This window comes from Sinocyclocheilus rhinocerous, unplaced genomic scaffold (assembly GCF_001515625.1).
Source record: "Sinocyclocheilus rhinocerous isolate Xijiao unplaced genomic scaffold, SAMN03320098_v1.1 scaffold1762, whole genome shotgun sequence".
NCBI lineage: Eukaryota > Metazoa > Chordata > Actinopteri > Cypriniformes > Cyprinidae > Sinocyclocheilus > Sinocyclocheilus rhinocerous.
The window spans coordinates 641,929-665,622 of NW_015636932.1; the positions used below are offsets into that span (position 1 = coordinate 641,929).

General features: G+C 35.3%; 1 protein-coding gene across 1 annotated transcript in view; it reads right to left on the reverse strand.

Moving 5' to 3' along the window:
• The window catches only part of LOC107748306 (protein FAM49B), a 63,106-nt gene extending 40,398 nt beyond the window's left edge, over positions 1-22,708 (reverse strand). Inside the window, exon 1 of the mRNA XM_016563052.1 lies at positions 22,428-22,708. The gene's annotated coding sequence lies outside the window, so the exon portion shown is untranslated. The remainder of the gene's footprint in view (positions 1-22,427) is intronic.
• Between the last annotated feature and the right edge of the window lie 986 nt (positions 22,709-23,694).

Consider the following 23,694-nt stretch of genomic DNA (forward strand, 5'->3'; position numbering starts at 1 on the left):
GGCAGAGTCTTAACTTTGATAAAGAATATCTCTTTATCAAAGAGATGACTTTAGTCTTTGCAACTTCAGGGATCTTATCTATGCACAATCAGCTTGTAACACTCCAAAGAGAAAGGAAAACTTGAAATCGCATCATATGACCCCTTTAATATTGTGAATGTGAACAAATAAAAGTAGTCCCATTACAGTTTCAAATTATGTATTACTCTTAACTGTATGAGCGAAACTGATGGCATATTTGAAGTTGTTTCCGCTATTCTCAGTAAAAATGCAAATTCCTCCATGCCATGCAGTAAGCTCCACCAAGAAGACTTTAACAACCATCTAAAACGCCTAGCAATACCTTAGAAACCATCTAAAATCTATCTAGAAAACCCTAACAACCACTTAGCGACAACCTACCAACCACCTAGCAACAGCTTACCAACCACATTGCAAAACCTTGGCTACAACCTAGCAACAACCTACCATCTAGACCGCTTTAGCAACTGAATAACAATGCACCAGCATGAATTTGGTTCACATTCAGATCCTGTATCATATTTTTGGAACTAAATAACTTATAACATTCAGTTACATAAGTGGTTCATGAATGTCTGCATTCTAAAGAGGATGTCTGAATTACTTCTCAAAAGCTCTAAAATTATAAATTTAAGAAATCGTTAAGTAACTTCCTAATTATCCTTAGTTCCTCTTGCAAGCTTTTATTAATTTTATTCATAAATGTAATGCAATATAAAATGGCAATTTAGTTTTAGTTCAGCAGGACACTAAAGTCAACCCAATGCTAAATTAATCAAAACCACTTGCTCCATGCCATATTCACATGGGATAGTTTACCCAAAAATGATAATTCTGTCATCATTTACTCACCCTCATGCCATTCCAAATAAGACTTTTGTTCATCTTTGTAACAAAAATAAAAATATTTTTAATGAAACCTAGAAGATTTCTGTCCCTCTATTCATGCAGGCAAAAAAGTTATACAGATTTGGAATTACTTAAAAGGTGAGTGATTAATGACAGAACATTCATTGAGTAAACTTTCCCTAAATCGGAATCAATTCTGAGCAGGAAAACATAACAGGAATAGACTCAGGGCTTTCTAAAAATGCTTGACAAACTAGCAAACTGCAAATTCCTGACTGTGTGAAATGTTACTCTTTGCAAAATACACTTAGCTTGACAGATTTATGTCAGAAGGTCAGATAACAAAGGCAGTTAAAACTCTGCTTGAACAAGTGTCACATTTCCTTGAGAGATGACATCATTTCATCCCTCCTCAAACACATCTAAGGTGACTTCAAAGCTGCCAGTGATATTGCAAAAACGGCCATTTGCTTGTTTCACAATCTTAAGTCAATCTAACAATAATCCCCAACAGCAAACCTGATGAAATGCAGAAATTGCTTAATTTAGATCCAACATTGAGAAAACACAACAGCGAGCAGATCTAATCATGAAAAAGAGTATGCCTAACCAACCATGCTGTATGACATGACTGCAAATTGGTCCAGAGGTCAAACAAACAATTTAACAAAATGGAACTCAGTTCAGATAAGATACAGTTTCAGAAATTGCTGGCATTGTTATGATGCTTTATATTTTGACAGCAAACCATCATTACAGGATATAACACGATTCTATCACGTGCAGACAGAGAGATGGATATCTTCACAGCAGCAAAGGATGCTTTTATCTAACAGTTCCAAATCTCTACAGACTACACATATGACTTTCTCTGCTACAATCACTACAACGCAACCAACAGAACACTGTTTGGCCCATTCAATTACACAGATCATTCATTTAGTCCTGCATTAAACAAAAAACGTTAAAGGGGTCATATGTGTACACACAATGCCAACATACATTGCAGTTCAAACAACTTGTAAAAGTTAATGTAGCATTATATGACCCCTTTAAACAAATCTAATTACAGTTTTTCTGATAAAAAAAAAAATGTGCTTGTGATTTAAAACACAATTTTAAAAATCCAGGTTTTGTTGGTAGGGCTGCACAATTTAGCCAATTTTGTGATTATATATCAATATGGCTGGCTATAATAATAATAATGAAAATTGAATTATTATTATTAGTAGTAGTAGTAGTAGTAGTAGTAGCAGTATTAATTATACATTAATAAATAAAATTAAATAAAAATACTAAAAACATAAGAAATATTACATTTTACTATAAATGAACAAATACATACATGCATACATACATAAAATTACTATTATTATTTTATATTACAGCTGTAAAATTACAATACTATGTCTGGCTGTCTTAATTTCTTCATTTTTAAACTATAAACCATCAAACTTTTATTTCAGGGGAAAGACGCAGTGGGCCCTTAAAGCTTCTCTTTTGTTGATAAGAGCTTCTCAACACAAGTATAGGAGGATGGTTAGCGCATGTTGTCTTCCCAAATGCTTGTTAAAGTGACAAACTCAGAGCAATGCAGAGATGGAGTTTGTGTGGAGCAGCATTTACTATGAACTGAGCCGCTCTGAAATGCTGCAAACACTGGTAGATAATAAGCTGCTCACATGTGAATACAGTGCCATGCTTTACTCTGAAACACACAGTGCATATATCTAATTGAACCACATCCTAGGGCTGCACGATTTGGAGAAAAAAATCGAATTGCGATTTGCGATTTAAAATGAAGATTTAATACTATTTCATAAAAGAGCTACAGGTTTGTTGTGGTGGTTTTAACAGCACCAAAGAAATACCAAGTATAATCACAAACTATATTACTGTTTATTTAAAACCTCTTAAACATTGTGGCCATTTTTTTTTAACAATATATTGATTTAACATTTGTAAAACATGCGAGGGAGTGACAATGGCCATGAATATTTAGCGATTCACTCCTGAGAGATAGTGTTAACACTCACACTACTTTTATATCTTGTGGTTTTATATGTTAAAACATTAAACAAACATCCTGGCGTTGTGAGACATTTAGAGTCACAATAACAATAACAACAGATGCAAGTAATCTTAGGCTGCTCATCAGAGTGATATTCTCCACTGGATCTAGCTGTGCGACGCATTGCATTGTGAGGTAAATTCTGGGTTATTTCTCTCAGTGCGTCGTCTTCTTTTAGAAACAAAAAGTAGACGGGATGAACTCTTCACGTTTGTTTATGCGGAGGCGATGTGGGCGTTTACATGCGCGCGCGTCTCACGTGGATGTTTAGAATCTGAAAAGCGCGATCGGCTCGTGGGCGTGACGGCACTAGATGTAATGAGTTGAGACGGGAAAACTGGACATCGCCTATGTTTCATACAGATTACTTTAACAGAGAATACTTGTTTTGGACGTGACTTAGTTAATTTAAAGGTAGACATTTCAGGCTTTCTATACATATATTGGCCTTTTGGCCATGCAGTCATCATAGATTTGCAATAGTGCTCACTGCACAAGTTAAATACAGATTATAATAAATACAGAAATACAGGGGATACTGGGTTGGGAGAGGGCTCGCTCTGTGAGGACGGTTTTCTCTTGCGAGAGACCAGACTGAGAGACTGATTGTTGTTAACTAATGCTTTGTTGCTTTGCAGGGCTATCAGTTCTCTTTGTTTGTCTTTATGATTTTGTGTGTTTGATATGTGTCATATCAAATGTTGGTGACGCGGTTCCTGTGATGAGTCTGGGCGTTCGATACACCTGTGATACTAAACGCTGCTCCTGTGAAACGTACCCTTTATCGCGAGTGAACGCTATGTGTACTGGTTGGAGGGGTTGTGAGACAGGTAAGCAGATCGCAACCTACATTTCCATCACGTAGAGTTTTATTGTATAGACGCACTAGGTTTAGGAGATGGTGCTTATTATGTATGTTTTGTTTTGTTAGCGAGTATAGTTTAGTGATGGCGTCCTGTACGCTGAAGATCTTTTCTGCATCTTTTGTTGGTAGTTAGTTTATTTTGGGGTTAATATTTGATTAGATGGGGTTTTGTTTTGTTGAGTTTTTTATTTAAGGCATCTCTCTCTTGCTCCTTACTCTCCACCAGAGTGTTTGTAAAATTTACTAGTTGAGTTGTAAATATTGTACATTTTCATTATTGGATTGCTTTATTTCACTTTATGCAATTTAAAGAAAAGTAAACATTATCATTAAGTGGTTTGTTGTCTTTTCCTTTTTTTTTTCTTTTGCAAACCCTTTACCATCTTAATACACACACATGCTTAATTTTTTGTTGCGTTCAATAATATTCCTAGACAAAAATAACATCTCATTAACGAGGGACATAACAATGGTTAAACTTAACAGCTAATCCGCGAATCCCATGCATGCCGAACCATGGGGTCTGGTCCTTACGGATCACGGATCATCTACGATCCGTTGCACCCCTAATAATCACACTATGCCATTTCACTATTTTTGGTTTTATTTTCATTAGTTGTGTAACCTTAGTAAAATGTCTCAAAAATCAGGATGTAGATGAACAGCACATAGGCTAATTTGCATGCATGGATCACTACGTGGGAAAGTCTGTGAGGCTTATCTTGTAGACTTTTTTAAACAAAAATGCCAAGTTGGTACATTGGGTGTGTTGGTTAAGTTTAATGGGCCTGTGCTGTCAGAAACACAGTCTATCCAAACAAAAACACATTAAGGTTGTTAAACATTAAACTTGCCTTCATGCTTCCATACTCCGAGGTGAGGAAATGGGCTTCTAAATATATGCTGTGGCATACAAGTTGACCCAGGTTTCTGTTGCCGAGATCTAGTTCATTTTATCTAATCCACCTGGAAGGATCTTAAAAAGATTTTAAAAAGATACCTTATTATGAATTATTCAGCTAATGCATTGTGAACAAAATTGCACTGAAAAGGCTGCATTTAGGCAGCAAGAAGCTGGAGATACACGTAACAATCCTGTTGATGTTCAGTGGCCTAAATTGTAACAGATAAGTCAGGCATCCAGCACAATCCAAATATTATCCAACATCTGTTCAGAATTCCTAACAATGTTGATGTAGAACAGCAGCAAACTCCAGCGCTGCAGTCACTGCAATTAGCAGAGCAGTGGGAAATGCTAAAGTGCAATCGGACTATCAGCTGGCCATTGTGTCGATGCTGTGAGAGCATGCTATACTCTGCAGGGAAAATGGAGCTGCGCTTTGCTCACATTAGACTGAAAATCATTCATTGGACTGCCAGAGGCATAATGCAGATTATGCTTTGTAAGCTTTGAATGGACCGTCTTTTCTCTTGCATGTTGATAACACTATATTCATACATAGTGCAGTACATACATTGTACATACACTGTACACACATATTCTGAAGCTAAATAAACAGACTAAGTGTTATTATTTGTAGTACTGTATTTATGTTCTATATAGAAAAGAGACAAAAACGCACCTGAAAGACAACACAAAATGCTCCAAGTCATTCATATATATATATATATATATATATATATATATAAAATATACAATGCTAATTAATCAAACTAACAATGAACAATTCTTACTTTTAAAGTTAATATATAAATACTGTAACCTAATGTTCAGTGCGCCAGCAGTTCACTTTTGCACTTCAACAGACAAAAACACAAAGAATTATATCAAAATGCCCATTTTTGGCAAGTGACCTCATCTTAAATGAGTTCAAAAGTCCTAAATGACCATAAAGAGTTGGGCGTGTCAAATCCGTGTCATGTGCATCAGGTTTTAAAAAGACAGCACTACTTTTAAAGTGAAACCTGCTTTGCTCTGTGTCATGTCCTCAATCAAAGAAAAGAAAAAGAGAAATCACTTACTGCTCTTCCCTGATTAACTTTTTTGTCCCTGATTAACTTTTGAATAAAGATTATTATTCTATTTTCAATTTATAGTTTTTGCATATACAATTTATAGTTTATGAAGATTGCTTTAAGTTCGTTTTCAACAAAGCCCCCTCCTTTGACAAGTGCAGTCTGCTCTGATTGGCCAGCTGACCCAGTGCTTTGTGATTGGCCGAACACCACAAGCACGCATCGGAAATTTAACACCCCTTACCATAATCGCGAGCTTCAGCTTTATATTTTTCTAAGCCTATTAAAAGTTAAAAGTAATGGCATTAATTATTTTAAAAATAATTAATGGCTAAAAATGAGTCGAAAATGCATTTAATAAAGACATCAAAAGCAGTGTTATCAAGGATACTGGCCTTCATTAATAATAGGCTACTTAGTAAAAAGATGCTATTAAATATACCATCTTTATGTTGTTTCTACATTAATTTGGAGATTCAATGCAACATTGTGACAATATAAATATATATTAATATGCGATTAATTACAGAAAATTGTGATTATTTAGTTGTTTTTTTAATGACAACACTAGTTAAATTATAGACAGATAGACAGATTAATTATCATTCATTTTCACCCTAAAATGTCACATTACTAAGGTAAAATGCATGCATTCTGAATGAATCATCTCCATTATTGCATAAGCTCATTCTTGTGGATGACTTTATAATCATCATCCCTTTATCGAGCCTGGGAAAGCTGTGTTACTATGGCAGCTGCTGAGATTCTGACACCCTGAAGGCCTAATGAGAATTCAGAACTCAGAAACAAGGAATAAGGTACTTGGAACGTCACCAAGGCAACAGCTCGGAACCCTTGCTGCGAGGGGCTGGAGATCTGGGAGAGGACTGGAATCACAAAGCCCTTCATTCGAAAGAGTGAAGCTAATCACTCTGGAAATGGACTAGTTTACATGAGAATCAGCAGTGTAAACATTTCTGAGTGAGTGCAGCAGGAGGCAATTTATTAGCATAACACAGGACTGGTAAAGTGACAATATAATTGTTTGCTAAGGCAAGCATAACTATTACTACTGCTCATCCTTAAGAGTTAGGGAGTTGTTCTAAATCCCTTAAGCCTACAGTAAAACTCTGGCACACAAATCAAACATCAATTTTCAAACTAAAATTTTCATGAACCAAGCGAATCAAAGCCCATACATTACACTTACAGTGGTGTGGATTGGTTTTGAAAACACTCTGAAATGGAAGTAGCAACAGATCTTTACATACATATAGAAACAGACTGTTTTTTTTTTTATGCCAACTTTAAAGTGCACTTATTATACTATTTCAAAATTTCTTACAATAGGTTTACATACATCCAAGGTAAAAAAAAATACTTTCATTTTCTCAATATATACTGCAGCATCACTTCTTGTCTCACAGTGCCTGATAATGTTAGTTCATGGATCCGGTCTCTCTAAACCCCTCTTTTCCATACTCTGCTCTGATTGGTCAGATGAGATCAACTAAATGCTGGATTTTCAAAAGTATGTGAAGTTCACGGTATAGACTCTGTGCCATTGTTGCCGTAAACTTGCATGATGTTATTGAATGAATGATTTATTAGTTGCACACCGGTCTGTAATTGTAGGGACATTGACATTTTCAATCCTCTAATTATAATGCTGAATGAAACTGACTTTGACTGGTTGCTTTACATATCTATCAGACACCCTCCTAGGCATTCCTAGGCCAAAGAAAGCTACCCTGGAGTCTAGACCTTCTCCCATCTGAAGGTCTGGCTATGTGAAACTAAATGAAAGGTAACATCCAAAAAAAAAAAACATAATAGGGGAATTTTAAGCAATTACCAGCAACCACCCAGAATACAGGGTGTAGCAACCTATAAAAACTACTCAGAAAAAAAAAAAAAAAAAGGTGCAGTAAAAATTTTGTTCTAAAGATAAATGTTTTATTGCTAGGTACAATAGAGAGAGGATAAAAAAAATGGAGAGTTAAGGGAACAGAAGTGGCAAATGATGCAAGCTGGATTCAAACTTGTGCAGCACACTTGAGCACCAAAGCTTAACCTGTAAGAATTGTACTCTGCTTGTCTATTACTGCAATAGATTTTTTTCTTCAAATGGATTTTGAGTGTAATCCATCTAAAATTAACCTAAAATCTAGACTATATAAAAGTTATCTAAAAAAAAATTTCCAGGAAGCTGCAGTCATTTGCAAAAAATAGTTTTTTCCCTCCCTCTGTCTGCAATTCAGAGAACAACAACACAGATGATTAGTATTGCAAACACATGTACATGAAATAGAAATATATTTTTCCTCATCAAAGCATCCAGCTGTAACTAAAAGAATAGCACATCCAACAATTGTAACTGTAATTTTACGAAACTACGAGAATACTTTTTTTTGCGCAAAGAAACAAAAAGTATTCTCATAGTTTCATAAAATTACGGTTGAACCACTGATGTCACATGGACTATTTTACAGATGTCCTTACTACCTTTCTGGGCCTCAGAACGTTTCAGTTGCATTGCCGTCTATGCAGGGTCAGAAAGCTCTCAGATTTCATCAAAAATATCTTAATTTGTGTTCCAATGATGGACGAAGGTCTTACAGGTTTGGAACGACATGAGGGTGAGTAATTAATGACAGAGTTTTCAATTTGGGGTGAACTATCCCTTTAATGACTACAAAAATGTTCATTTTGGTGAACCAAAAGCAGAAAGTACACACAACTACAGCCCTAAGCCTACGCTAATTATCTTAATTTGTGTTCCAATGATGGACGAAGGTCTTACAGGTTTGGAACGACATGAGGCTGAGTAATTAATGACAGAGTTTTCAATTTGGGGTGAACTATCCCTTTAATGACTACAAAAATGTTCATTTTGGTGAACCAAAAGCAGAAAGTACACACAACTACAGCCCTAAGCCTACGCTAATGGTAGGCATTTATTTACTCAAGACAGACCTTGTCTAGAAGACAACAAACGCAGAGGAAACTGAGTGCAGTGGGTGGTTGAGTCATCCAACGACATTTCTTACTGCCTCACAATTACTGTCTTCACTAGGGCTGGGCGATATAGCTAGAAAATGTATCAACGATATAATGTTTCATATCGTTCGGTATCGATAATTATTCACATGTTTTATAACCTTTTTTAAAACAAATGTACTCTTAGAAATGTGTCAACAACAGATTTAAACCGACATCTCCAGCATGATGAAAAAATGGGCTTCAGTAGTGAAACTCTAAATGAAATCCAAATTTCTATGTAATCCTTTTTTAAAGCAAAAGTAAAGTGCAACAGAGTGCAAGAAGCAAGTGTCCATCTCATAGTCCAAATCACTGAAATCAAAGTTCAGTATTATAGTGTAAGAATGACAACATGTCCACGTGTTCTGGTCTACTAATAATAAAATATTATAATTAATAATTAGTTTTTGTGGTAATAAAAATTGATGTAGGCTAAGTGAACAATAGCCTTTAAATTTACTTAAAATACATATATAACTTTTAACTTTGCATGGCTTGGCAATCTCCTCATCACAGGCAGGCACAGCACTCATTTCAGCATGTGTTCGTGTTTGTGTGTGCTGTCTGCGTCACTCATAGCACGTGCCTATATTGTAGGGCTGTCACTAACGACTTTTTATTCCGATTAATCTATCGACTAATTTATCGATTAATCTAAATGATTAATTTCCCGCAAAAAAATCAACAGTTTTAAATTAACCCCAACAGTTGGGTTTTCACATTAAATAAATGCAATGTTTAGAGTCCACTAGAACCAAGTATTAAAATTGTATTATTAAAAGTTATTATTATTAAAAATTTTAAGTATTAAATGTACTCTTAGAAGTTGGCCATTTCTTTATGACAGAAATGCTATAGCACTGTAATTTAATGAATATGTGGACATCAAAACGTGTAAACTCAGAGAGAGGGTTTGAGCTTTTATTTTGAAAACATAAAACATATATATATATATATATATATATATACCACGAGATAATTATGTATTCTCCTGTGTTTGCGTGGATTTATAAATGATTTACCTTACAAATCCGATAAAATGGCGCACATTGCGTTCCTAGATGAACACTATAATAAACCCAAACTCACAACAACATGCACAGATGGAGTTTGAGCGGCTCCACACATGTAAATGATATCAGTTCCTGTGGAACAGCATTTACTGTGAACGGAGCTGCTGTGAGACGCATGTACGTAACCTACACGGCTATAACGGCATTGCATATAATTATTTAATTAAGTCGTAGCGTTTGTGAATTCACAGTTATGCTTTAAACGGGTTTAATATATCATGCAGCCTTGGAAAACAGTCTAATAATGTGTTTTATGGATTCTCGTCCGTGAAATGCGCCACTTCTGGTATTTTGCCAGTTAGTCGATGCAGGCAAAATTAAGTCGAGGATTTTTTTAAATCGAATAGTCAAACAGAATCGACGAATCGCGACAGCCCTACTATATTGTGCGCCATATCGAACATTTTTTCTATCGTTATCGAAGAAGGTGTACCGTCGATAAATATCAATACCATTTTATTGCCCAGGCCTAGTCTTCACCCCCACACACCTAGTGCTGACTGTTTGCCCTGAACCACATTAAAACAGTATGGGGAGATGGTAACTATCAGTGAAGGTGAAACTGAGGAGGTCAATGAGACAGCAGCATGGGTAAGAGGGAAGCTGACACAGCACATACAAGCACAGCTGACAGCTGACAAAAGCAAGAGTGAGTAGAGACACTCTCACATACACAGTATCCATAACTAATATTTTACAAAACACAGAGAAATATATATATATATATATATATATATATAGTTCAGTAATATCATAAGCAAGAGTGCCATTTTCCTGAACAATAGTGTGTGAGTGATGTGATATTAAATGTGATATTAATTTTATACAACAGTTCAACACACGATAAGTTAATATTGATTGAGTTATATTTTAGGCACATTGTTATCAGTTTTTTTCCGCCAACAAAATTGCCTATTTCACAACCCTTAATGTTTATTAACGCTACTAAGAGCAGTGAGAGTTTACTCTTTTTCTTTTATAGTTTGATTAAGATTAAGGACAGACAGCAGCACGTGCAATAAATTAGGCTGCTGTCACTTTAAGACTTAATGTAGTATGTTCACTTAAGACATAAACAACTGTGTTTAAGTGAATAATCACAAAACTGTTTTCTTTTTACATCTTTGTGTGTATCTGACCCTTTAGACACACAACTGATGCCCAAAGTATACTTTGCTTGTCCGTGTTCTGCTCCGTCTCGGAACACGCACACAGAAAGCCACCTGGGCAGCAGTGTTTTTTTCATGGCTTAATGTGATTTTAACATCTTTTTTTTATTATCAAGCACAACCCGCAGTTTAGCACCAGTAGGTTGAATTTTACGACAGTCGCTGATTTACCTGATATGGACATTAAGTTTTTTAAGTGAGGAATGAAACCGCACTGATGCAAAAGGAAAGAAGATATGCTAGATGGAATAATCTTTTTATCTAGGAATAAATATTTTATCTAGTTTTCACAATCGTTGGAAGCCCTCGGGTATTTTGTTGAATTAAAAAAAATATAAAGTTTGTATTTTGTAGGCCAACCTGGAAGTTATCATAATCCTTGTTCCTCAACAAAAAGCCAATATAATTTTCCCACTGGCTTTTGGATTATTGGAGAAAATAAGATCTGTGACTAACAGAAGTTTATGATTTTTACACATTTTGTTCATCAAGATAATATTCACAAATTAACAATTTTAATGAAGCTTAAAGGAATAGTTCACCCAAAACTGAAAATTCTGTTTTCAGATATTTTTGATGAAATCCGAGAGCTTTCTGACCCTCCATAGACAGCAACACAACACGGAAGGAAAGAAATTGTTGAATAAAGTCATTATTTTTGTTTTCCTTGTGCACAAAAAGTATTCTTGTAGCTTCATAGCATTTCGTTTGAACCACTGATGCCACATTTTTAACAATGTCCTTACTAAGTTAGTTAGTCTATGCAGGGTCAGAAAGCTCTCAGATTTCATAAATAAAATCGTAATTTGTGTTCCGAAGATGAATGAAGGTCTTAAGGGTTTGGAACAACACAAGGGTGAGTTGTTAATGACAGAATTTTAATTTTTGGGTGAACTTTCCTTTTATATACAATCACCAGAAATAAAAATTAGGTTATAAATGAACTACACCACAATTGCATGACTTCAATGTCACCACCAGTAAGCTTCTGTCACTTCCTTCAATCCTTAATTAAAATCTACAAATTGGAAAGTTAAAATAGATTGCAAGAGTGCAAATAAAGACAACATGGCTTTAAAAAGAACTATAGTGAATTTTCCGGTAAAACGCATGTAAATGCTTAAAATTCACAAGTGGCCCATGGATATGTTTTATGTCATAGAACAAAACATGAAAATATCTTGAGCTTGCATTAACCACAGACCACAGGGCATTTCAACACATTTACACATTTTAGCTACTCATTCTCCAGCACTATTGGATGACATAAACAAGGAGCAAATAGTAATAGGAGTAACTTGCTTCCAAATGTACATCAAGAGTAGCATCTGTATGAACATTGTGTGATAGGGTCCTTTTATGGTTTTACAGTAGGTTTAATATTTTACTTGAACATTTAATTTGTGAATATACTTAAAACATTACAAGCTAAAATGATTTGATGAAACATTCTTCTAAGACTATAAATTCAAACGTAAATGGCAAAATATAAGAAGATGGCTAACCACAGATTAGTAAACCTTTTCTTCTGGGCAAAAGAGTGAAATGTGGAGCCCTGGGGTGGACCATCTAAAACCAGACCAAGCCTCAAGCATGAAGAGTCATGAGCTGACTAATGAGGCAAAAACATGCTTGACTCATATCCTCTTTTAGCTCTGTGAACACACACCTCAGACATCACCAAAACCAACCAAATTCTCACTTAGCGACAGCATGACCTCACTAGAATAAGCCATCTATGCTGCTTATAGTCAGCTCTATTTAAAACATGTCCCTCATGCTTTCTGACTGAGAGTAGAGAGTTTAGTATAACCCTTCTGCTTCACTGAAGATTGGCATGTTAAAGGCAACAGATGGATATTGTTGGGTTTCCTTCCCAACTGTTGCCAAGTCATCTGTGCTGGTTACCATGTTCAGCCATCCTCACCATGGAAACAAGAGGGAGGGGATGCAGTGGGCACACAATATGTAGAGTGTCAAAGTGACACAGTTGAAGCAAAATCTAGAAATGGGCTCATCGCTGCTGAACAAAAGAAATTGAAGAAACAGAATTGCAATCTAATTTCTCATTTTGCACATTTCAGCAGGTCTGGCTTTTACAAAATTATTATTATTATTATTATTATTATTTCTAATCCTTAAAGACATGAATGGCAACCAGAGCACATTTAACTTACAAAACTTAACATATTTCTGAGTGAAACAATGTAGGGCAGGGATTAATTGTCCACTGGGATTTGGTTGGCTTGTGAAAATTAGTCTAATATTTTTTTTTCTCCAGCCATACAGATTTTAATAGATCAGCAGAAAGAAAATAAAAATTAAACAATCTTTTAGACATGGGGAAAATTGTTAAATTTTAATAAAATATGATGAAAACATTTTGTATGATTTTTATATGAAAATATTATTTTCTTTAGACTACACACATTAAGGCCAGAGACATTAAATGTTATAAATTATGGGTTTAATAAGGTTAAAATTTCTATTTCGACATCTTCTTTAATGTTTATTTTATAACTAGTAACACAAATGTTGTTGTTGTTGTTTTATGGTTTCCCTTTTTGTATTAATTAACTATAATGACCCAGAGCCTCTTTAAAACATAAGAATAGGGGGAAAAAAAAATTCCCTTCTTCATTTCCTTTCAAGCACATGGTTTCAAGTACCAAATGTGCGTGTCAAAGTGGTGTAGCTATGTTTTCAGTTCTATTCGACACTTAACAATTGAAATGTTCAAATCCTGATGTGGAAATCAAGTGAAAAAAAAAAATGTAAATCACACTGCTCCGTTAAACTGTTACTGGTTGACATGTGGACACATGACATTAAGAAAGTACGACATTACATGCTGCTGCAAGACAAGAGTACAGAGATCACCTGAGGTTAAAATAAATAAATACAATGAATTATAGCCTATAGGCCACAGGGACATGTGGTTTTGAGGCTTAATAACATGGTTAATATCATAACACAAAAAAATCATTCAACTTTCAACAATGTTTAAAAACAACTACATATGAAAAAAGTATTAAACTTAGTAAAAATAATTAGTCTACCATTTCAGCAAGACAATCACACTTATTAGAAACATGAGGCATATTTCCACTTGGACAGCATCTTATGGGGTAAAGGGCAAACTGAGGTGAAACAGGAAGTTTAGTGAGCTAGTTCAGAGTGAAGATTAGCACTTATAAACTTAGTACAATAAACTTCCTTATGTCTTTCATAGGCAAATTCTACAGATTATCATTCCGGCAACAACAGGCATATAGACAGCACACCTCTCCTGCTTCACATCTTGTAATGGTTCGAATACTAACTACTGTAAACACCCTACAAATAATTCTGCCTTATTATAAAATTGCTTAAATTCATGTTAAAGTAAACAAATGCTCTATAGTGGGGAGTTATCTTAAGGAAATAGTTTCGACTACAAAGAATACCATCACCGATTTGTACACTGCATTCTTATTAAAGGGGTCATATGACGTTGCTAAAAAGAACATTATGTTGTGTATTTGGTGTAATCCAATGTGTTTATGCGGTTTAAGGTTAAAAAAACACATTATTTTCCACATACTGTACATTATTGTTTCTCCTCTATGCCCTGCCCTTTCTGAAACGCGTAAATTTTTACATAACATACTGTGACACGATCTCCCAGCACGGCGAGACAAAACCAATAAAAACCCATTACAAACGAGGCATTTGTTGCATCCAGTGGGGACATAATTACTGATTATAATGACTTATACTGTGTTTTTACACGTTGCATTGCGTATCGCGCATCGCAGCGTAAACATAAAACCATGTCTGCATTTGTGATCGGAGAAACAACAAACAACAAGCGCTACTCTACACTGCCCAAAACTCGCGCTTGAATCATCAGTGGCAAAAGAGAAAGGAAAAAATGAAATCGCATCATATGACCCCTTTAAAAGTTTTACAGCACCAATCTTTCACTAACCTCCAAATACACAAAACATTTCCCCAGATCTAACATTCTTACTGGGATGAAGAGATTAGCAAAAAGTGGTAATTACAAAAATGGATGCACACTGTGGCCTATGGCTCACAAAACCAAAGTAAAGTGGCTGTAGGTGCACATCTGTTTTGAGGACATCTATCTAGCATACTCAGGTACACTTTTTTTACATTCAAAAGTTTGGTGGCAGTAAGAATTTTTATTTTTATTTTTTTGAAAAATTTCTTTTGTTCACTTAAGTTGCATTTATTTGATCAAAAATAAAAACAGTAATAGAGTAAGAACAGTAACGCAGTAATACTCAACAATTACAATTTAAAAATAATTACTAATTTAAAAATGTAATTAATTCCTGTGATAACATGTTAAAATGTAATTAATTCCTGTGATAACATATTTTAAAATGTAATTAATTCCTGTGATGGCAAAGTAACATTTTCAGCAGCCATAACTTCGGTCTTCAGTGTCACATGATTCTTCATAAATCATTATTTTACTGATTTCTTATTATTATCAGTGTTGAAAACAATGTTGTTTCAGGATTCTTAAACGAATAGAAAGTTCTTTACTGCCACTTTTGATGAATTTAATGCATTCCTGCTGAATAAAATCATTAATTCCTTTAAAAAAATCTTAACCCCCCCCCCATATTTAAGTATTTGGCGCTGTGATGAACATCATAGCAAATACACAAATCTGAATGGCTGTTTAAATAATTTAAACACGATTCAGAAACAGAAAGTCACTATATCGAAAATTTTTTTTATATCATTATTGATGAAGATTTATTGATAAATATCGATACCGTTTTATTGCCCAGGCCTAGTAATAGGCTATTTTCTGTCCTGTTTTGACCCCCCTCATCAGAATGCTCTGTTTGAATAGATTGTAGACTTGGAAGTAAACGCCCTCTGGTATGAATATGGCTAACAGTTGTATATGTTTGACAGCATACATCCATCTATGAAGGATGTAGGCTGTCAAACACACACAACACACTGATGTGATTTAGGTTAAAACACATAAATACTCAGTGCATATCAAAAGGTAACAGACAACGCAATAGTGACCACATAATAAAAACAGTTACTCACACTTGTGTGGTGCAACATTACGGTTGGATTCAATACTGTATATACTGTCGAATTGGGTCTTGTTTGTAAACGAATCCGTGGAAGTGAAAAAAGGACCAGGGGTCCATTATTTGTACGTCGCTAACTCAGGTAGCTGGATTTGATTGTTGACGATTTCGCTTGATCTTGGATTGGTTGGTTCTAGGGCTGGGTGGTATATCGAGTTTGTACGATATATCGATATTTTCTTTATAAGCGATACAATATGAGGCAATACTGTTTATATCAATATACAGTAGTTTCATACGAGCGCATCTGAAAATATAGCGAAGGACACAGACTGAGCTGCTGCGGAGAAAGTGCATAATCCAGTTTGTTCTAAACATGTGACAAGCTTTATATTAAAGGGGTCATATGATGCGATTTCAAGTTTTCCTTTCTCTTTGGAGTGTTACAAGCCTCTTGGTGCATAAAAAAGATCAAATAATGATCTTTAAAATAGCATCATATGACCTTTAAATACTGGTAAGACACAGTATAGTTTATAGTTTCGCATAGTTTAAGCGGCTCAGCCCGTCATATGCTCTGACAGAAAGGCTGCGTGTGCCGCTGACTGAGACATGGACCCTACTAATCCGAATGTAATAGGACTAGAAGCAATCCGAATAAAAGTCACATGTAACCACGTCAATCGGATTGAATTGGCCAGATCCGATTCAGATTTAGATCGGATTGTAATTTTTTTTTTTACGCTGCTACAGAAACAGTCAGCGTTCTGAGACATGCGCTCAGGACTGCGCATGCGCACTGACTGATCTGGCCTGAATAATAGCTTTTTATAAAGCTATTTGAGCAAAATAAACAACATTTATGACACAGTTGTTGTCAGATTTCTTTGGTGATTTCAAATATGAAAATTTGTCGCAAGCTTAGTGAATAGTTTTGTAGAATTTGATGTTTCCCCATTCAAAGAGATAGGAGCTGTACTTGCATGGCCGAGAGGCGTTTCAAAGATGGCCGCTGAGTGACATGACTTGTCTTAAAGGGACTTTGACTGGAAAGTACTGCGCATGTGCAGTGACGTAAAAATTGCGTAATGACGTATGACGCGTGGAACGAGCTGTTCTTCCTGGTGAATAAAGTCATAAATGAGTGTCCCGTCATTAAAAAACTCCCCTTTAACTCAGCGTCTATGAAGTGGAGCAGCACAACGTCCCACCAGTCCTTGTTTAAGACTATCATCAACAGACGACTGGTTTTGGGTGCGGGAAGGGGCACTTTTACTGCTTTAAAAAGTAAGCAGCACAGCACAACAGTTCATGTGCTGGTGGTCATCGCCTAATTAAGACCCGAAGTAGATAAAAATCAAGTGTGCTTTTTAAAACAGTATGCGACAACAGCGGGGAAACTGTACATTCATGCAGTATGCGCATGTCAAAAGAGTAAATCCGATCAGAAGCTTGTGACATATAAACATACAATCACTTTATTTAGCGTTCATGTAAACACTACGTTCGGATTCGTCAATCAGAATTAAATCATTCCGATGGAAGCAAAAAGTGTCCATGTAAACATACCTACTAGGCTACTCACGCTGTTTAATGTGTTACTCTAAACTAAACAAACAGACGGAGCCCAATTAAATATCAGCACAATAATTCTGACTAAAATATACATGTCGCTGAAATATTTGTAGTTACAGCACTGACTGTAAAGTGACTGTAATGGGGTAATCAAAATAGCCTAGCACAACTCTGTGCTTTTGTTCTCATTTTTAGTGAATTTAACTTCCGCTTTAAAAGCCTTATTTTTGTTTTTAGATTGCAATGTTACAATGTTAGAATGAAATGTGATTTTAACCCTTTTTTTGCACATAGTACAAAGGCTTACATGGTTACATTCACTTTATTTGTTTAGCCTTTAATATGTATTGTTTTGTTGGACAACATTGGGCGGTAAGTGAAATATATATATATTAAATACAGATTTTTTAAATACAAATACAAAAACGAAAATACAGAGATATATACGGCACAAGTGGAATGTAAAAAACACGTTGACATTAATTTTTAAGGAAAAATAATGGGCGATATATTGCGTCACCAAAAATTATTGAGGTCATGTACATATATTGCGCGATAAGTCGATATATTGATTATTGCAACAGGCCTAGCGGTAAGTGAAATATATTAAAAACAGATTTTTTTTTTTTATCCAAATACAAAAACGAAAATACCGAGATATATACCGTATTTTTTTTGTAAATATACCTTAAATTTTTGGTAAATCGGCCAAAAAAATACAGAGATATGAATTTTTGCCCATATCGCCCAGCCCTAGTTGGTTCTTCAAAGCACATCCAGGAGTTGCTGTCATAGCAAGAGGTCCATAAGCTTAAACCTGCTCGGGAGCAGGCTCATTTCATATAAATAGGATTAGATCGCATCTTTTTAAGCAGAATTGATACTTAAAATCTGTCTCAGCCACTGCTTCTTTTTTTAGAAGAGTACCCTACTGATCCAGGGACAGAAATTTAAAATAATAATCATTTAAAAATGTATTGAAAAATAATATAATAATGTTGTGTAGTATATAGACAGCCAGTTTTACTAATTGAAATATTTATTCATGATAAAATAATTACTTTATAATTGTACTGGAGTCTTACACACGTGATATACAGTTAATCTGAGCGTGCATTCATTTGAGTGGTGCTATGGGAGTGGCTTGATGATGGAGCGCAGGAGATGCAGATAACTTGATCTTGACCCTAAAGAAAATTTAATTAAAGCTGTCACGTAATAAATCGGGTTTCAAAGATAAAATTAAATGAAATGCTAACTACAACATTGAAATAAAAATGTAAAGTCTGTACAAATACTAGAAATCGTGAATATAAATAATTGGGAATCATGTAAAAAAAAAAAAAAAAAAAACATTTCATTTATCTATTATACCATTTATGTAGTTTTGTTCGCTCGGCTGTTTACTTACAAAAGTCCAGAAATTTGTCAAGTTTTTCATCAGGTGTCTTTTTTAATTAAATGATGTCATTACTGCTGTCTTGCCGCCAGCCAATCGCTGCATTGCTGATTGTGGTTTCGGGTATCGATACACCTGCCCTTTTCGGGGAACATGAGAACGCGCAGTAAACTTACTCCAGATATTTTAATCAAATCCGAAAATTTGTTTGAAGAACCAAATTAGCCAGAGATCAGTTATCACGATTAGAAGATCTGGCATCTTTCAAATCATCTCAGATGTATTAAGCGAGGTACGAAGAACGGGCACCAAGTTCTTACTGACGCGATCTGGATCTTCATTAAAGCTAATCCACTCTTTCCTAATGTTGGGTTCAGAAGAATGTTTTTTTTTTTTCACTGTTTGGCCCTGCACAGCGTCTTCCTGTCTTCAGAGCCATCTTTACCATTTGATTTCTGCGTAGACCTGCGTTTGCCTCTCTCGTCATTTACACTACATACGTGAATCGGTGGGCGGGGCTAAACAGGCAGTGATGTAGAAGCAGGCGTTGATCTTCTTCTGTGGAGGTGGTGTTTAGCCACACTATTACGTCATAAAGTGGCACATTCCACAAGCTGTCGTTTTGGCAGAGTGGCAACAAAATAAGCTGTTTTTAAACTAACAAGAAAGTTTTGGTTCTGAAACTTACAGGATGTTTTTATAGTACACGATATGTCAAAAGATCAAGAAAATTGATTTCTCAGTTCATGACCCCTTCAATTATTGAATTCCTTTTTCAACCATATATTTATTGCAAAGGAAGCGCCTTAATTTGGTTTTGCATGGCTGTGACAAACTGGATATTTTAAAAAGGGATCAGCCTTTTGATATGTATCAATCCAACATCCTGTTTCAATAGGAAATGTGTCAACAAAAAAGAAAGAAAACTGAGCTTTTCAAACCATTTCTTGGTGTCTCTAACAATGAATAACAATTCATGGACTTCCCCCAAAAAAAAATGCTTTTCTCAACTATGAATTTTCTTGGAGGAAATTCCACTTTTGCTCCAACTGCAAGGCCTTCTTTCTTTTGACAAAAGATGATGTGTCCTATCAGCTAACCTGTAGATAACACAATGAAATATGCACCACACAAATATTACAGCTGATATTTTAGCCATGAGTCAAGAGCACAAGGAGATGGTCATAAGCTTGACTAGTTTAAAAACCCAACCACTCAATACAGTTCAGGTAACAATGTGCCTTTAATTTCAATTGTGGACTGTTAAATAAAATTGTACACATTTAATCTAAATGCTTACTAAGGCAGTCCTCTCTTAAACAAACAAACACTGATGCACACACCTACCACTTCCACGTCAGTTACCTCACAAAAGTGGCTTACAAGTACCTTTATTTACGACATTCATCTGTCCGTTAAACAAGCAGAGCCACAATGTTTACCCCTCATAGTCTGACATGCAGGCAAAGCAATGTGTGCAATGCCTGCCACAGTCCAATGTGTTTTACAAGTTAAACATTTTTTTACCATTTTGCACACAGTACCCTGCCTCCAAGGTCATTAATTTGATGATTTACACATAGCGTGCAACTTATATTTTGGAGTAAAGTGATTTGGCATTACAAACAACAAAATAAAATGAAAAAGTCAGGCCTAAAAATGACTAAACTCTAATAATAGCATGAACTGCTAAAATCCCAAATGGAAACACATTTTTTCATTAGTATTTGATGAACAGAAACAGAAAACTATTGAAACATTATAAATGTCACTTTTGATTAATTTAATGCATCCTTGCTGAATACAAATATTAATTTCTTTCAATGGATAAATATATAATATATGTATTTATTAAAATAAATAAATAATATTGTATATCTTAGTGACGCCAAACTTTTGAATGTGTCTATATTATGCAAGATTATATCCGTCACCACCAAGCCTGTAAATTGTTCATCAAACTTACATAAACGATGATCCATTCAATTTGCTCCCTGATGCGCTACAATGATGATAAATGCAGTCCCATCGGGCAACATCCACCTACACATACAAACAGGCTTCCACATTAAGAACACATCTCAATCTGGCCATGGCTTAAAACATAGGCTATGGCGCTGACACACAACAAAGTGTCAGAAACCACCAGATCAGAGTCTTCCTGTATGCTATGCTTGACTTCAAGCCTCACCTACATACCATAAAAGGAAAGGGAAGGCGAAGCGATAAGATGTTAATCGAACAGCGTGAAGAGGATCTGCACATGAATGGTTGTGATGGCAAAGGTTTATCCAATATGATCGGAAATGGCAGCCTAATCTATGAGGAGGTTTATAAAGTAAAGAGACTGTATTCATCAGGGCTCATGATTGACCTCACATGTGCAGGGATGAGCTATGGATATATAAACCACACAGTCCAGTGCTCTATGCCACACCAATACTCGATGATCTCTCATTAACATGACTTTTTGGAGGAAAAGACTTTGAAAAGAAGGGAGAATAAAGTGTAAATTGCAGAACCTGACATTACTATTGCAAATGCTATTTTGGTTTGCATACATCGATCATACCAATGATTTTAATTAGGAAAAACCATAAGAGGCACATGGTCATAATCAAACACAGGTTTTCTGGTATGTAAGGAGTTTTGAACCAGATTTTTTTTTTTTTTTGCAAGTACTTTCATTAAACTGCACATAGATAAAACACACTAAGTCACACTGGACATGTAGTGCACTACACTTGAACACTAGATTTCAATACCTACTTAGGATCTGGGCAGAAGCATCAGCTGGACTTTATGTTCCCATACCTTTGACCAATGAATTACCATGAAACACTGTAGAGCTGAGTATGTCTACAAGAAGTGTATTTACTACAGAAATTTCCATATGCTTTTAAGATACAAATATTATCCTCTGACTTTTTCAGACCAGTAAATAACAATTCAAAAATAGCCTGATATTTCCAGGTTTTCCATAACCATAGGAACATTCTTGCTTATGAAAAATGTAAGATCATACAGTAGCAGGTCTTACCAATGTTGCACAATGCATGGCAGAAGTTACACTGCATTGCATTGTATGACACATAGCTGCTTCACTTTTTCACCCACAAACCCTGTCAAGCATTAATTTTTCATCTGTTCCTGTCAATACCCTTTTAAACAACGGATGGCCACTGGTGCCATCGTGCTGAAAGCACACCGCTCAGTCACATGTTGTACTACTGCACTAATGAATTCAGAGTTATGAATATACACAATAAAGCCCGGTACATGCAGCATAAAGACATAAGAGAGGAAAGAAGACAAACCTTTGATTGTGAAGCGATGAAAAACGCGTATGGAGTCCAGGTAGCACGCTATAAGCTCCAGGGAGAAGGGTTTAGATCTCTCTCTCTCCCTCTCTGTATCTGAGCCTCTCTCGCTCTCTCTCTCTTTCTCTCTCTCTCTCAGCTGTTTTACCGACTGTTATTTCCGGGTTAATAAAACGTCATGTGCTTCTCGCATTTATTTTAACCAAACACCGTAAATCAAGCTCCAAGCATTATCATATAATAAGAAAACCATGTATACTACTTTAAATATTTAGTCGCGTGTGCATTAGACATGAGATGATTTGTTATAATATAATTGAAGTTAATGAAGTATTCAGCGCGCCCCCTGCCGGTCAACTCGTGCTGTTGCTCATAAGCGACACACCTGATTGATAAACTCAGTCCTGTTACGTAAAACCTGTGCAAATGCAACCAGTTACTAATGACTCTCCAAGAAAATCAAAACTTTTTTTGTTACAAAATCACACATACTGTCACGTGAAATGATACTTGAATTTTTTATATAGTTTTCCCACATTTTACAACTTTCAGTAGGCTACATATGCCTAAACTTCGTAAATTAGTTTAAGTACAAAAGGGCCGTTTACTTTCTTCACCTGGCTATAGGTTGTAGCTAATACAAAACATGGATGTTGAAACTTGTGCATAAATTTGGTCAGTAAATTTGCTTATTCAAAATAATTATTGAGCCATTCATCAACCCCAACCCTAATTTGATTTAAAAAATTTAACAACAACAAAAGAAAAGCATATAGAGAACATTTTAATAAAAATAAAAATAAACATGTACAGTAGCTACAACAGCAACTCACCACGTATTCCAAAACAATTTTTATCATTTTAAAAATTTTCTAACATTTTTATCATGAAGCTTAGGCCTAAATCCGAGATCACCAGCTCTTAAAAAAAATCACCTTAGTAGCAACCATAGTTTCCATACAAATACATTATTGATTATTAGCTATTGTTACTAGAATAAAACTAGTAACATGGCCATATGGCTGGTGCTCTCATTTTAAATTCTGAATTAGGCCTAAGTGATGTCACTGCCGTCAAGAAAAAAAAATACAGAACGATTCTAAAAGCTGCGGTTTAATGGAGATACAAACAAATGTGTTTTGATACCTGTGGTATTTGTTAAGTAGAAATTTAAAGTTTTTTTTTTTTTACATACAGGAGTAGGCCTATGCATTATATAACATCAGCTAGCCTATTGTAATTCATTGTGGGCGTGGTTATTATT